The sequence below is a fragment of the Calonectris borealis genome, chromosome 4, assembly GCF_964195595.1.
Source record: "Calonectris borealis chromosome 4, bCalBor7.hap1.2, whole genome shotgun sequence".
Classification (NCBI taxonomy): Eukaryota; Metazoa; Chordata; class Aves; order Procellariiformes; family Procellariidae; genus Calonectris; species Calonectris borealis.
This window is the reverse complement of record NC_134315.1, coordinates 1,696,861-1,713,154: the sequence shown is the minus strand read 5'-3', so window position 1 is coordinate 1,713,154 and position 16,294 is coordinate 1,696,861. Positions and strand designations below refer to the sequence as shown.

The 16,294-nt window shown below is 47.1% G+C and overlaps 1 protein-coding gene and 1 long non-coding RNA gene across 4 annotated transcripts in view; one reads left to right on the top strand and one right to left on the bottom strand.

The window, feature by feature from the left end:
- The window catches only part of EXOC6B (exocyst complex component 6B), a 307,149-nt gene that overhangs the window by 161,968 nt on the left and 128,887 nt on the right, over positions 1-16,294 (top strand). The gene's annotated exons all lie outside the window — the stretch shown is intronic.
- On the bottom strand, positions 8,281-9,901 carry LOC142082380 (uncharacterized). Its single transcript, XR_012673689.1, has 3 exons — positions 9,509-9,901; positions 8,939-9,155; positions 8,281-8,660 (listed from the first exon to the last, which is right to left on the bottom strand). It is a non-coding gene; the product is annotated as an uncharacterized LOC142082380 (long non-coding RNA).

Sequence of the window (16,294 nt, the reverse complement as noted above, 5' to 3'; positions counted from 1 at the left end):
CCGTGCATGGAAATCACTGAAAAGCGCGAGTAATAAGATGTGCATGGGAGCAAAGCTGTGGGATATACTGGCCCCGTCTTACCTTGTGCTGTTAAGTATTTTAGTCACCCTGGGCTTCAAACTGGATCTCGGTAGAGTATGTGTAAGATGTGGATGCTCTAAGGTTGCTAGGAAAAGAGGCCTTAGGAAGATCCTTCTGCGTGAGGGCTGTTGAGCTATTCGTGTTAGTGAAGCTGTGTATTTTGTGCGTAAATTAACCCCGGGGGAATTGTCATGTGCTGACCAGAAACTTCTTTTTTTTTTTTTTTGTTTTAAAGAGCAAAGTGTGTTTGTGGGGGAGGAGGGGGCTGTAAAATAATAAGCCACCATGTTTTATGCATCTCAGAAAATGGCTTGGTGCACAGCTGCGGTTGCTGTTTTCCTGCTACGTATGTTGTTTCTCATCTTAAAGGTCTATATGCAGTGTATCTGGGAAATGATTGCCATCCTGTTTTCAATAAAACCCTTTTTTTATGAAGGGTCTTGAGTTGGCTGGACATTAATTCTCGATCTGTTTACAAATATTTGTGCAGGAAAGGGTGAGCAATGTTCAGGACGGGCGTATGACGCATATACCCCCTATTTCAGTCCTTTGTTCAGGAAAATGTGGAAACAAGGCAGTTGTACAATGAACAAACGCTGCCTTCGCATTCCAGGAGCGTGGCGCGGGAGCCGCTTGCTGCGGGGCAGCCGTGGTCTCGCAGTGGGAAGACGAGAAGCACGCAGACCGCCATCCCCCAACAAACCAGTTGCTTCAGCTTGGAGATCAGCAGGCACCTTGGGTCGTATTTTATGAACGGTGATGGAAAAACTCCGATTCAGGGGGTTGATAATTGCTGTATACAAAAGCAGGGATATGTGCAACACGTTCAGAAGGTGAGCGTTGCCCTCAGAGAGGTTTTCCTTGGCTCTGCTCTCCTGAATCCCTCAGAATGAGAGGTTTGGCTTCTGAGAAAGGTGTCTCATCTCTTTTATCGTTTGAAGCTGGTACCTGGAGGTTTTGGGTGACTTATGATCTTCTAGTTTCTCCACTTTGCGGAGACTTAATCATCTACTCGCAGACACCGAGCAACCCACAAGAGCTGTTCTGAGAGCAGGGATTTGTCTCCTGCCTTTAAATCTTCTCTCCTGGCTTTAGTACCTCCAGCTTGTCTTGCCCCAGCCATGGTTGTTGTAGGGTGTTGAAATGCCTTGGAATCCTTCAGGTTGAAAAATTGTAGGGAATAACACAGTTGAAAGTGTTGTGCCTGTTCCTTTTAGTAATTGTTTCAAATATTAACCAAAGGATATGCACAGAACTAAATAGCAAACTCTTTATTGTACTGGTAACTTAGGTGTGCCACAGAGCATGTTTTCTACAGCTGCTGCTGGGTAGGAAGCCTCGTGATATTTTTATGTGTGGACCCTATAACTAAATGGGTGCATGTTGACTTGTACGGGTGGCCACATGTATATACGTTATTGCCCTCTGAGGAAGCCACTGTTGCGTCCATCTTCACAGCGTCGCAGGCCGAGGTTGGAGGGGACCTCTGGAGATCGCCTTGTCCAGCTCCTTGCACAAGCAGGGCCGGCTGGAGTGGAGTTGCTCAGGACTGTGTCTGGTTGGGATGGAAACTCCACAGCTGCTCTGGGCAGCTTGCTCCAGTGTTTGATCACCCTCACAGTACAAAAGTTGTTTTTTCCCTATGTTCCGTGGATATTCTTCTATTTAAGTTTGTCCTGTCACCGGGCACCACTGAGAAGAGTCTGGCTCTGCCTTCTTTACTTCCCCCATGGGGTGCTTGTGCATACACATTGAGAAGGTCCCTCTGAGCCTCCTCTTCTCCAGGCTGAGCAGTCCCAGGTCTCTCGCTGTATGTCACGTGCTCCCATCCCTTGAGATCTTTGTGGCCCTTCGCTGGGCTTGCTCCAGTGTTGTGCTGGTGAGCCCAGACCTGGACCCAGCCGGGTCTCACCAGTGCTGAGGAGAGGGGAAGGATCACCTTCCCCAACCTGCAGGCAATGCTCTGCCAAACACAGCCCAGGAATCTGTTGGCCTCCTTTGCTGCAAGGGCACAGTGCTGGCTCATGGTCAACTTGGTGTCCACCAGGACCCGCAGGACCTTTCCTGCCAAGCTGCTCTCACCCCCAGCCTGTATGGGTGCCTGGGACTATTCCTCCCCAGGGGCAGGACTTGGCATTCGTTGAACTTAATGAGGTTGCTGTTGGGCCGTTTCTCCAGCCTGTCCAGGTCCCTCTGAAGGGCAGCACGACCCTCTGGTCTGTCAGTCGCTCCTTCCAGTTTTGTCATCTGCATTTTTAGGGAGTAGAGGAATCAAAGGCAGATTTTGCCCAGGACAGCTCCATGGGTGATGGGTAGGAGGAAGGAGAACCCTCTGCTCAAATGAGCCAAGTGCTGGTGCTTGTGCTTCCATCTCTGTGTAACACAGCTCTTTCACTGCCTGGTCATTTTGGCTTCTTGACTTAACTGTTTTCTATAAACCCATAATTATTACATACGTGTTGGTTTAGGTAGGCAGAGTTGAGAGCTGGTCAAACCAGAGGTCGTGCTTTTGGTTGGGAGTAGACTGCCCAGCATCCCGCGTGCCTGTTTGAACTGGGTCTTGTATGGATCATCGCCTTAAAAAGAGGCAAAAAACAAGTTGTCAAACGTGGAAATGGGCTGCTAGGACTTCTTTCCCAGTACAGAGGGCGTAGCTAATACTGGACGTGCTGCTCCTCAGCAGCGCTTGGAACAGGAGGGCTGTTATTAGTTTATCTTTTTATTTCTCCGTGCTCCCTGACCGTTCCCCCACGTTCTGCGATGGAAGAACAAAAAAATAAATATGCACATGTAATTTTCCAACCCAAACATTTTATAGCAGAGTCTTAGGAGCGAGCTGCGTGTTTCTGCTCGAACGCGGTGTGCGGGACGGGTGCTTTTCTTCTCCATCCCGAGTGCGTGCTCGGATTCGGGGAGGGGGAGAGCGAAGCGCTTTGAACTCAAGTCATCTAGCGGTACAGTACTGTCTCCTCATGAAAATGTCCCATTTAGGGACCTTTTTCCCCGTGGCTCTCTGCAATTAATGGAAACCCTGCCTGTCTGTGATTATTAGCTCTCTGGTAGGAGACATACAGCTTAAAACACACATAATAATAAGCAGGCTGTAAAAAATGGGTGAGATTTGTTGCAGATTGCATTCTTCTCAGTACATTTGGCCTCCTATCCTTCCACCTTCCTCTTCCCTTGGCTCCTTTGCCTCCCTCCGGACCTGTCCTTCATCTTCCTCAAGGACTCATTCTGCACTCTTCTTAAATCGAGGGGTTTTTTTTCCTTAATTGATGGGAGCCCTGACAAGACCTGATTAGCTGTTGGGGATGCATCCTTCCTTGCAAAGCTTGTGACCGATTTCCACCGCTTCCTTCCTTCCTCGAGGCCGCAGAGCGAGCTTTCTTCTACGAGCAGACAGTTGCTTCCCCGAGGTTTTATGCACGGTGGCCTCGCATGGAAGACTCTGTGGGCTTGTCCTGAATATACTTTTTTCCTTGGCAGCTCATTCATTATAAAGTTTTAATGAATTTTAAATATATTATGAAAAGAGCGCGTGGTTAGAAACCATCTCTGCTCATTTTTACCCTGGGAGGTGTTGGGTTGTGCGTTTCTTTGCCGAGAGGGTGGATTGAAAGCAAGCGGAGGAGAAAGGCACGTCCCCGTGCGCTTAACCTTGCAGGTCGCCTGGAACGGGAGGAGATCGCCAAAAATGCAACCTGAAAATGTTTAGCTGCTGCTGTTTATAATGAGGAAATATCTGTCTACATCATCGCTTTGTAACTTTTCAAAAGTATGACTTAAAAAGGAGAGGGGGGGTTGGAGAGGGAGCTGCACCGCCGTATTTTCCAGAATGAGAAACACAGGCTACTTGTTCAGTCAATTCAGTTTAGGTCAAATGTAGTTATGAAAAACAGATGATTGCTGGTGATCAAGCTGTACTTTGACAAATATCCCATTGTTTGAGCGTGCAGTGATTTCTTCAGAGTGTTACCCGGTGCGGGGCTTGGCGATTGCCTTCCTCCAGCTCGGAGCCTGTCAGCCGGCGCGGGGCTGGGTGCTCCAGACCCAGGGCTTGGCTCCGTAGGAGGAGGGATTGCACAGAAAGAAAGGCTCGGTGCAAAATGGGTGAAGTTTCCACTCTAGCTCTTAAAATATGAGCTCACTTGGGGCACTCAGAAATGCTTGAAAGGATGCTTCTTAGGTACACGTTGTATCCTGCGCTGCAGAGGAAAGGTTTATTTGGGGGATGCTAATATTTGAGAGAAGCTCCTTACTATTAGTGTGCTTTAGCCCTGTGTCGCTTTGAGTTATTATACATTCTTTTATGGTTTCCGCTAGAAAATATTCGCCTACGAATTATATCTGTGGGGTAAGGAACCTATTATTCGCATTTCAGAGACAGGGCTAGTTGAAGCCGAGATAAACGTATGTGTCCCCGTGCGAGTCTGACCTGGGGAAAGGCTGAGCCCTGAGGCTTGCTGGGTCTCGTGCTCCTCTGCTTCGCAGCTGAGTGATGGTGCTTTGGTGGAATTGCTCTGCAAGGTGGCTGTCAATCTGAAATATCCAAACACCTTATATTTCAGGTGTATTTTCAAATTGCTAAGGTTGAGAAGCAACATGGGCAAATACATGCTACGTGACTCTGGTTTTATGGGTGATGTGAAGGCTGCGAAGTGCCAAGGGAACATTTAATCCTTTTTAGGATCTTTGTTCTGAAATCAGTATCCCTTTGCTCGGGAATCTGTTGGCTTCTGGGATGAGAGGAACTAATTCTGGGTAACTTCAACTCAGACAACTCAGCGGATAAGCTTTTCTTTCTGTGCCTTGTGGCATGTTGCACCATCTAAAACATTCAGTCTTACCAAAAAACCCCAGAAACTCATCGCCTTTGCCTCAAGTTGGTTTATGACCCAACGTGGACCAGCTTGTGTCCATGGGGATACTGGGGAGAAGATGGGGTTGATCAGTGTGCGAGCAGGTGGATCAGGTGCTCAGGACATATATGCAGATGGCTGGGAAGTCTAAAAGCAGAACGAGGGTGATCTAGAAAAGCCTTTTCATGGTAGGAGAAGGTCTCTTACGTATCTGTCCTTGGCGCAGTTACAGGAAATATCCCATTAGGTGCCGGGAAGACCGAAGGGCTATATTTGTGTATGGTCCTGGTCGTTGGCGTAACTTTTAGAAACGTACGCTGTTACTTGATGTATTTTGTCATCTGAAAACAAAATCAAAGCTATTAAAAATCTGGAAAAACGGTTTGTGTTTGACTTCTTATCGGTGTCACTGGTCTTCAGGGTACGAACATGCGTTGGATCTTCTGTTGCGCTGCTACCACTCAGAGATAAACTTTTGACTATTAATCATGGGAGAAGATTAGACTTTCCAACAAATCTTAATTTGTGCATGTTACTTTCTACTCCTTTGGAGCAGCATTAACTCCGAGGAACTGTGAAAGCTCGAGCTGTCATCTCAGAAAAGTTTAATGTCCTTCTCGCCTTTTACAGCTCCGTGTGCTCTGCGCTTCACTTCATTTGTCAGGCACAGCAACTCCAGATTTGGAGTACTACTTCTTTCTAGCTATTAAAAAGTAAAATTTTTAAGATCAGAAAAGGCCCCCAAGGGAAATATTTTGAAGTATTTGAGTCTTTCTTTATGTTCCTTCTGGATGAACATATCTCTTTTTAATATCGAGAATTGATTTGATAAATACTGTTTTAAAAGGTTGGCCATGTGTTCAGTGTTTATACAACCAAACCAACGCTCTTAACTAGGATGATGGGATGTTAAATCACATGTTGGACTGGGGCAGCAGTCTTTCGCTTGGTCTAGTTTAAGGAAAAGCTGTGGTACCCAGTCCTGGCTAAGCAGAGTAACGAAAGAAATGGTACTTGGGTAGCAGGGACCGAAAACCCTGCACTCCCTTGCTCTTGTTAAATGAACCCAGCAGCTCTAAACCGATGACTGAGCAGTAGCAAATATACTAAATTTTTCTACCGCTATTAAATGGAAAAGAAAACACATTTCTGGTTAACATTTAAACCTATTAAAATGCGATTGAAGTGGAATTCACATCTTGGATTACTTGGAAGATTTACTGTGGCTACTTGTCTGTCACATTAGGAGAACTCGCTTCACCCTGAAAATCCCTACGTTTCGCTAAAATCCACGTGTTTAGCTTGTGCAGCTCTATACCTGCTTCCCTTGCAGCTCTATACCTGCTTCCCTTGCAGCTCTATACCTGCTTCCCTTGCAGCTCTATACCTGCTTCCCTTGCAGCTGAGGTGCCTTCGCCTGCGCCGTGCAGGAGCTCAGCCTGGGTGGTGGGTGACCTGATTGAGCAAATGGTGAATAAGAGCACAACTGTGTAGGGCTAGAATTAAAGTAGTCAACTGGTAAGTGCATTTTAGGATTTTAGGTAAAAGGGACATTGGATCTGGTGGACTCGGTCAGCAGAGTTCTCCTGTTGCAGCGTGCTCCTTGCACCCATAAGGGTGAGGAGCATTTCCACCTGCCCTGTCAGCCGTCTTTTGGTGTGCCAAAGTGTTTTGCATTTCCACGGAGAACTTCTGTCCTAGTTCTTGCCCAACAAACTGCTTTGTCTCGGGAAACCGAAGGGTCACAGAATCTGTTGCTGTATTTGAAATCTCAAGTTTCTAATTCGAAACTGTGATCAGGCCTGGGAAGAGAGGCAGGTCTGCGTCTCCCCGTCCTCTCCCCTGGCTGCTGTCTTTTCTGCTTTCAAAATGAGTGATGAACATACACGTGAAAAATGCCCTTTCTCCTGGAAGGTCGTCCTTAAGTTTTGCAGAGGTTAAATTCTTAACAGGGGAATAAACTTGAAAAAGGAGATTTCTGTCCCTTCTCTCCTTGCAAAGCTCCCCAAAACCTGTGATACTGTAGGAAAAGTGAAATGGGTTGCAGAGGCAAGTTCTCAACACAAGCGTGCTTGAAACCAGCGTGCTGCTTGTGATTTTACTTTAAAAATTACTTGGAAGAAAGCACCCATCTGTTTTGTGCGTAGAGATATTTTTTCTCTCTGTCTTCTTCAATGGACTTACTGCAGGGTTTGAGTATGGAGCATCAGTTCTTCATCCTCTGCTTGCGTTTGGGAAGGGGTGAGGTTTTGGGTGGGTGTAATTTCTTCCAGAACTGCATTTTGCAGCCTGACAGACCCCCGCAAAGGCTCCGCTGGCTGCAGAAATAAACTTTATTGGTGGGAGAGGGAGATCCGTTGTGCAGATAGAGCCGAGTTGTTGATGCCTTCTTTGCCCCGTAGTTTTTAGGAGGAGACGTTTTCTGTGTGCTCCATCCAGCCCATCAAGCGCTTTGAAGATAAGAGCACCCGAGCCCCAGTTCTCCGTGGTTAGCCACGGCGCGGGGGAGGCTTCGGGCATGCTGAGCGCCTGGGCTGCCACGACGGCCCCCGCGTTTGGGGCTCGGTTGCGGGTTTTTGGTGGCTTTTAGCTCCCCTGAACCACGCAGCACCATGAGTCACTTCTTCCAGCTTTGTCATGCAAGCTGGATTTTTTTTAAGAGAGAATGTGAAATTATAAGCACTGTTTTCCCTAGTTTTTAAAGACTCACGGTCTGTTCTGATCTCTACCCTCTGTTTTCTCTGAAGCTTTGACACCAGGGCTTGTGGACACTAGAAGTTTACATGGACACGGGAAGCCGTTGGGCAAATTTATGGGAAAAAAATCCATCAAGGGCTGTGAACTAAAAAGACCCGACTTGTGGCTCAGGGCGACCCTGCGCTGGAAGTTGTTAGAGGCTGAGAAACTACGCGAGAAAAAGCTGGATTTGCCCTGTGCTTGTGTTATTTTTCAGTAACACCAGGTCTGGTGCTGGCCGGCGTTGGAGGCAGGGCGCTGCGCCCGGGCTCTGCCGCCACGTAGCGTTTGCAAGGCGCGTGTTGAGAAAGCTGGTTGTTCCTCCTGGTTTTATTTAGTTATCTGTAACACCCGCCCGAGCCCCGTGCTCTGTGACTGCACGGAAGACCCCACGGCTCCGCTTTTGCCAAGGGTTTGAGAGACGTGACATTTTCTGATCTTGTTTTCATTTGAATGAGGTTAAAATACTTCTAGCTGCTTTGCAGAGGCTACTGCTTTTTTAAACCTGGGAATTTCTGATTTTTCCTGGTTATACCAGTGTAGGTACACATGAATGAGGTGAAAGAACTTGTGGCGTTTGAAAAAGTATTTATTTCCTGGACTGAGCAATTGAAGGATTTATTCTCATTTTCATGCTTTTTTCCTGCAGTTACAAGGATTAGAAATACCTTCTTACTTATTTTCAATGGAAGCTTAGACAGCTATGCAGCGCTCTTGAGTCAGCTTCTGAGGCGAAACATTTTAGCTGCTGGTTAGGATCCTGAGAGCAGAGCTAGCGACGGAAATGGCTTGTGTTTGGTTTTGAGAGAGGAGAGGCAGAGATGTCAGCTACCCAACCCTTTCGCCAAGCTGAAAAAGCAATTCTGTGCTGGCAACTTTAGTTGGTCTGGGCTTTCTTTTTTTCCTTTAAGTCTTTAATTCTTCGATTTTCCATCACGTTGCCAATGGCAGTTTTCTGTGTCTTCATTGATGGCTTCCGTCTGCAAGAAGATGGTAACCCCTGATCACGGCCAAAGCAGAGTTATTTGGCTTTCTGCTTCTGCTCCCCACCTCCCTCCAGTTGCTTTCGTGTTGATCCCTTGGAGAGGAGGGGGGAAATGGTGGGTTTTGTCTTTTCTCTACAGCACCAGCTAGCCAGGAGCGTGGGCTGTGGAGCTGGTGAGCACCAGGATCTGGTTCTCCGCTACCTCTGCTTCTCAATTCCTAGGTCTTACTCCCCTCTATATCACACAAGCTGTAAAAATTCCACATTTCTCACCAAATTGTGATTTCCTCCTATTGGAAAAACTGGAGCACTTATAAAGGGGCTGATGTGGGAAGAAGTTGGCTTCTGGTCCAGACGGAGCGAGGTGATGCTCATCTCCAGACTTCTCATCTGTCAGATTCAGCCGAGCGCGTTGCATCCCTGCGAGCTGCCAGGTTCTTTTGGGATGGAAACCCTTCCTTTCGCTAGCGTGGCCCCACCGTTTGTCATCCTGGGTCAGAGGTTGCGAAAAGCAGTAGTCAATTAAAGCTTTATTAGATGTAGTTAGTAATGCTCTGAAAGGAGCCGGCCAAGCTAAGGCCGCTAATAAAGGCCCTTTGTTAAGGTATTTAATAAATTAACACTCTGCTGCGGCGGGGAGGGCGGGAGGCGATTACAAAAGCCAGGCTCGTTAATCAGCGTGTTTACCCTCTTCAAACGCCCCGGCCGTGCGGCTCCCTAATCTTTACCCACCAGATCTGTTGGGAGCTGCGCGGGCAGCCGCCGGCCCGGGGACGGGAAGCGCCTCCGCGGGTCACGCCTGGGCCACGGCGCCGAGGACGCGCCAAGACAAACACGGCTTACCAGGGCCATCGCGCTGATCACCCGAGCCCCTCGTTAAGCGGGGACGGTCCTTAGTGCGGGGACCCGTCACGGGCCTGGGGTGATGCCGAAGCAGCGGGGTTCCCCAAAACACCGCAGTTTGTTTCATCCCTACCCCGCTCATCGTCAGATTTTGTTATTTTTTTTTTAACAAAACCTCCGGCGCACCGTGCTGGATGTGCTGCCGGGCTCGAACATTAGAGGGCATCTCCTCCTCACGCTTCTTTATTTTCTGGTTTTTTGGTGTGTTTTGTTTTAGTGCAGCTTAATCTATAGGGCCGTCTTTAAAAAGCAAATAGAGCATTTGACCTGCTGTGCAAATTAGCCATATGGTGAAGTGTAATATCCCGCTGACCCTCATTACCGTGCAGTATGAAAAGCTCTCCCCTTTTCACATGCGAGCATATTAAAGTGGCCTTTTCAGCATTTTCTTCCATATAAAACTGTCTTCACTCCCATGGCCAAGCAGTTAAAAGGGAACTCCAGCTGCAGCCAGGAGGGTGAAATTAAAGGCTTTACCCTCGTCTAAATGGAAAATAGATATTGCTTCCTATAGACAGGGCTGGAGAACAATGCTGCGCCGCCGGCTCCGGCACTGGGACGGGGGGGTAATGGCCTTATTTTCTGGGAGGAAAGAGCCCAGCTCCTTTGAGAGAGGAGCTGTTGGGCGTCCACCTTGGAGGAAGGGGGAAAAGGGGGGAAATCTTACCTATTTTCCTCTGTAGTTAACTATTTCATGGCCAAGCCAGTGGGAAGCAGTGAGAAGCTGTGTCAGGACCCGCTGCAGGACCCAAAGTTTTCCCTAGGAGAAGCAATGGCTCTTGTGCCGCTTTGCATCAGAGCTAAAGAAAAGCCATGCGCATCTTCACCCCGAAGAGAATTGTCTCTAAAACCAACTCTCTGGTGCGCTGATGCCTGTATATTCCTTGTTTGCCTGACCGGGGCTGGCTGGGAGCTCACCTGGGCTCCCGGTGCCCTGCCTGGAGGGATCGGGAAGATATTTGTCTCCCGTCTTCTCCATCTCTGCTGATGGAGGTGGCCCGGGTAGCACTGCCAGCATCTGCTAACCACATCGGACTAGTTGATGGAACAGGAGAGAGGTAACTTCATCTGTTGGACCCAGACTTCAAGCTTTGCTTTTTTCTTGCTTTTGCTTTGTAAATTTTTTTGCTTTCAAAATTTTCTTTAAATTAACTTACCAAACAAACAATCGGAGAGAGGGAAGGGAGTGCTAGAGCTCCTATGGACTCCTCAGGGTCGGCTTTCTGCTCTTGTGGCTCTCGCTAGTTCTCAGAGTTTCTTTCAACTGACTAGCTCATGACCTTGGTACTGCGCGATCTCTGGTGCACTCATTTCCTTTGGCATGGCCTTCAGTCGTGCTCCTTGGCCTTCTTCCACTTTGCTAGGTCTCAGTTATTTTTTTTAAATGCTTGAGTACAAGTCCACTACGTCAGGCGGTTCCTACCAGTGCAACATTGTTGGACACAAGCCCTGAAGCATCTGAAACATGAAATTCACTTTGAAACTTGGGATTTACTAATTTAAAGAAGAAATGGGTGATGGTCTTCCATCTGGGGTACCGGTTGGAGTCAGGATTAGGTGAAGCAGAGATCAAATCCTGCCGGGGCTGGGCTGAGCTGGTGGGAAGGAGATGGCTCCATGCATGTGCCCATGGCCCTTTTGTTTGTAGGAAGAGATGCACAGCGTAGTGAGATACGGGCCAGCAGAGCAGCACAGAAAATCAGTCTAGCCAGGATGGTTGAGACATCCCTGGTCAGGGCAAGGTGGGGCTGTGACTGTTCTCCGCTCGGGTGTGCTCGTTCAGCCGTGCAGGACACGTGGAGATGAGCGTGGCCGCTTGTGAGCGTGCACAGCTCTGCAGCCCTCGGAGGGAGAGGCTCACCTCAAAAGCGGCGCTTGCCGTACCGCCGCTCTCTCTTCCCCCCACGCAATTTTCTGGTTAGCTTTATCTTTTTGTTTTCAGTATCGAGGTGGTGTTTACAGTCAACAAGCGGTTCCACGGGGCTGAGCAAGAGCCTCCTTTTTGATCCTGATTCAGCAAAGCGCTTACATGCTCAGTGCTGAGCACCTGCACGTGTACCCGTGTGCCTCCGTGATATTATTTGGGAATATTTATGTTTTTAAAGTTCAGCGTCTGCTTAAGAGTCGGACTTCTTTGTGTTTCGTTAGTGGCTACTGGCGTTTTCTTGTCTTGATAGATCTTCAGGGCATGTTAAACTTATTTTCCGAGCTCATTTTCTTGCAACTTATTTCTAACTAAGCGTACAAGCTCCTGACTAAGTGTACAAGCTCCTGTTGGTTTCTTTAAGCACCGGACGATCATCTCTCCTTAAAACAAACTGCTCCTTTTAGGTAATTTTGGGGTAAAAAGTAGTTATTTGCAGGATTTTAAACCTTCTCTGCTGCTTTTGGGAAGGTAGGTCCCATCCAAACTGCTGCTCTGAGCTGTTGAGCCATCGGTTGTACGTGTGGATCTGGTTTTGGGTATCCCCGTGAAACTCTGGGGTTACAAGAAGGGAGTAGAAGTGGGATCCAGGTTTGACCGCGCGGCTCTTCGGCATTGATACGGTGCCAAGTGTTGTTTGGCACTTGTAGGCAAATTAAAATGAAACACTATCTATAAGGGCCGTTTCAGCCAAGTGAGGGGTGACACATCACAGCACTCTTGTTCAGTGACACGGGGGAAAAGGAATATACTGTTACTTGTTGAAATGAGACTGGGATTGGCTAAACTGTGAATATAACCCCCCCGAAATGGGACTTCTGGCCCCGGTTCTGGCCCTTCCTCCTCGCAGAACATGACATGTGGGAAATGGCTGGTGATCAGGACATTTGGAGCCCAGGCGGGGAAATAAGCCATGTGTAAAATACCTGGAGGCTTCAAAATCTCTGTGTAGTCTGTTTGTAAAGCGTGTTTCTCACAGGATAGGGTCATCCAGGTGGGAAGGGACCTCAGGAGGTCTCTAGTCCAACCTCCTGCTCAGAGCAAGTCAGCTGTGAGATCAAACCTGGTTTCTCAGGGCTTTATCCAATCTGGTCTTGAAAGCTTCCAAGGATGGAGACTGTGAAACACTTTTGGGGAACTCTTCCTGCTGCCTGACTGTTCTTGTTGTGAAAAACCTTTTCGTTACAACCAGTCAAAATGTCTCTGTTTCATTTGTACCCATTGTTTCTCCTGCCGTGCACCACTGTGAAGACTTGGCCTGGCTTCATCTTCTGAATGACCTCCTCGAAGATATTAGGGTTAGATCCCCAGATGCTTTTGGCTGCTTTTGCTGCGAGGATGCACTGCTGGTTCATGTTCAGCTTGCTGTCTACCAAAACTTACGGTCCTTATCCACAGAGGTGCTCCCAAAGCAGTGGTCCTCAGTCTGTATTGTTGCAAGGGGTTCAGGGATGCTCCCTTTTCATATGTGAGGTTTGGCATTTGCCCGTATTAAATTTCATCGTGTTCATGTTGGCCCATTCCTCCAGCCCGCCAAGACCCCTCCAGATGGTGGCCCTGCCCTCGAGTGTATTGACTTTTCCCCCAATTTGTGTTCATCTGCAAAGTGGATGAGACCATGTCCATTGCCTCCTCCAGGTCATTGATGAAGACTTTAAGCAAGGCAGGTCCCACAACCCCAGCTGTTGTTCTCCACTTGTTACAGGCCTCCATGTAGAGCATGACCCATTAACCCACAACCCTCTGAACCCAACCATCCAACCAGGTATGGATGGGTACCAACCAGGTACCCATCAAGCTGATCAGTCATCGACATCTTAACTTAGGTAGAATGTTTTGGGAGCTCCACAGTAAATTCTCCAAGTGAACTAGGAGCCGTTTGAAGGCAGACTTTCACAGGTAGATGAATACTGATCTGCTTCTTGGGAGACAGTTGTGCAAGCCCTTGAGATGGGCTGTGTAGAAGTGGAGCTGTGCTTTTGTGAGATGTTGTGTACATCTCTTCTAAAGACGGGAGAATTCCTGAAACATGTGCCTGAGAATTTTTGTGGACCAAAGGCAAAAGAGGATGAAGAGCCAGTGAAAGCCAGAGATAAATTTAAGAGAAGCTCAGGTCGTGCAGTAGCTAGTGCTAATACATTACTAAATCCAGATGGGCCGTGGGTTTAAGATTCTCTCTAACAAGGAGGAAAGCCAAATTCATCGCTGTTTGCTTAAACCAGAGCTGCAGTGATGCGAATGGCGTGGTCTGTGGTTCGAGTGCTACAAAAGCATTCCCCGATGGATTGGAAACTAGGCTGTTACAAGTGAATTGGGTCTTGCTCTGCTTGTTCTGCTCTCCACATATATACACTGATCTCAGCACAACTTGGGTTTATCAAGGGAGGAATCTACTCAGCGTATATTATCATAGCACATCGCCTTGCTTACTGTCATTGTAATGACATTTTAATGTAAGATCTTAGAAGATCCACTCCTTTTTGGGGAACGGCCTAAATGATGTTGCAAGTGCGAAGTGTTTGAGATGGCTCAGCCAATAATGTCACCATGGGAGTGATGGGTTATCGATGGTATGCGTTACCCAGTTGTATGGAGTAAGTAAATTATTATTATGTGAAGTACACAGGGTGCATTTCTGCTTCCAGGTAAGCAGAAGTTTAGTAATCCAAAATATTGTCATCTGCATGTTCTGGATCCAGAAAGTCCCATTTTACTGGGCGTTTTAATTATTTGCTGAGGACAACAGCAGAATAAAACTTACAGCGCGTTTTTCCCCTTGTAATTCACAACTAGATTTGCTTTCAGCTCTCTGCTGCTCCTGAATTATGAAGCTTTTTTGGTTTTTTTTTCAGCTGTTGTTTTTGCATTCTTGTGATTATATTCTGTTTTCCCTTATGTGGTGTTCATCTACGATCTTAATTATCTGCCTCTCATTGCCAACTCTGTGAACTCTGAAGCTAATTTGAGAAAGAAAGTTCTGCCCGGTAATTTTAAAAATATGAGGCATTATTGAGGGTTTTTCCTGGACCAGCGATTACAATAAATGTGTCATTTGGAAGCATAGCTTTGGATTCTTCCTGCTTGCTTAAAGAGATTGAGAATTGGGTGAAACCTATTCTCATTAAAACTGAATAGACGAATAGGAACGGGACCTCCTTCTCCTCTCCCCACCATGAGTACCTGATTTTCCCAAGTCATGGGTTGAGCTCACAAGAAACCCAGAAGGAGCAAGGATGCTGCCTCTGTAACCATATGTATTAGCAGCGTCTTGCTTCCGCAGAAGGTCGGTGGTGGATTTGGAAGTCCGTGAGAGGTTGGGGCTGGGAGTTGCTCCTTCAGTAGTCTTTCCCAAGTGGTCCTCGTTCTCAGACCTGCCATGTGCCGCTTGAGATCTGCACGTGCACCACAGGTTTTGTTGAAAAAGAAAAACGTTGCAGGTGCAATGCATCTTTACAGAGCAAAATAGCTGCTTTTAGGAGAAAGGAAAAGAAAGAAAGAAGTTGGAGCATTTCCCACCGAGGGGACATGGAGAGCAGGAATAGGGCACATGCGTACACAGCTCCGAGCTTATGTACTCGCATGCAGGTCAGCTCCGGTCTGGTATTTTTATCAAAGCACTGGTTGATGAAGGTGGTGTTGTTCCACGTGGGTACTGTGCTGCGACACTCGGGAGATTTTGGAGCAAATCATTTCTTCAGCCCAAGATGTGTTCCAAGCACATGGCGTACCTCTCTGGACCAAGAGGCTGAGCCTGGAGAGCCTGAGTGATGCTCTCAAAGTCACTTCTCACAATTCCTTACATACAGCATTTAAGTCCCAAAATGTTGTCTTTGAAAACTGGAGGTAAGGAAGGGATTAGTTAAATGTGAAAAATCACCAGGCATGGGGCTGGGAGAGGAGAACGGGGTTGAAGTGCGAATGCTACGTGGTGTTTTAGATGAATAGTCTATAAAATACGGGGTCTTGTAGTCTGTCCTGGATACCTTTTTGGTGTGGTTTCTTTCTGTTTGTTTGGTTTTTGCCGTTTTTTCTTTTTTTTTTTACCCAGAGGAAAACAATATTAAAAAATAGAGTACAGAGCAGTAGTATTATCTGAAGACCTGATAAGTTGAATAGTCCTAAATAGGTCAAATGTGGAAAACTGGGTGGTCTAAGCTAAAACTGCCACCAAGGGGAAGAAAGACATCCCATTTTTAGGAGAATATAATACATGAGCGATGAAAGGATCTAGGGAGATGATGGAGGAATGCGCTTAAGAGAAAAGGATGAAATTATGTGCAAGAAAAATGTGGATAGTATCAAGAGAGATTTTTTGGGAGGAGAAGTTTTTCATTGGAGTAGCTTCTCATGAGAGAGTCCCTAATTCTTGGGGCAGTCAAAAAAGGCTCAAGAAAGAAAATACAGGGAACAGTGCGTTGGGAGGGAGATGTGTTTGGTCAAATTGGCAGGTCTCTAGGCCATAAATTTTAGGGAAACTGTTAAAATGTGAATATGGTCTACATTTTGTTGGGAATGTTTTCAAAGGTCTTTGCTGTTCCTTCTCTTCTACTACAGCTAAAGCCATTTGTTGGGTTGGAACAAGGAGGACCTGGCATCCAAAACCTTCTAAGCACCCTGTGAGGCTGAAGGGGCTTCCCTCCAAGGTTGAGAGGCAGGCTTATAGTGAATCCTTCGTACAGTATCTCCAGCCCAGCTCAGATCACTCTTGCTTCTTGTGTCTGTGGAAAACAATTTTTCCTCTGAAAGTGCAATCCAAAATAGTTTAGTTTTCAGAGAATATTGTGAAGTTGGTCCAAATGCTT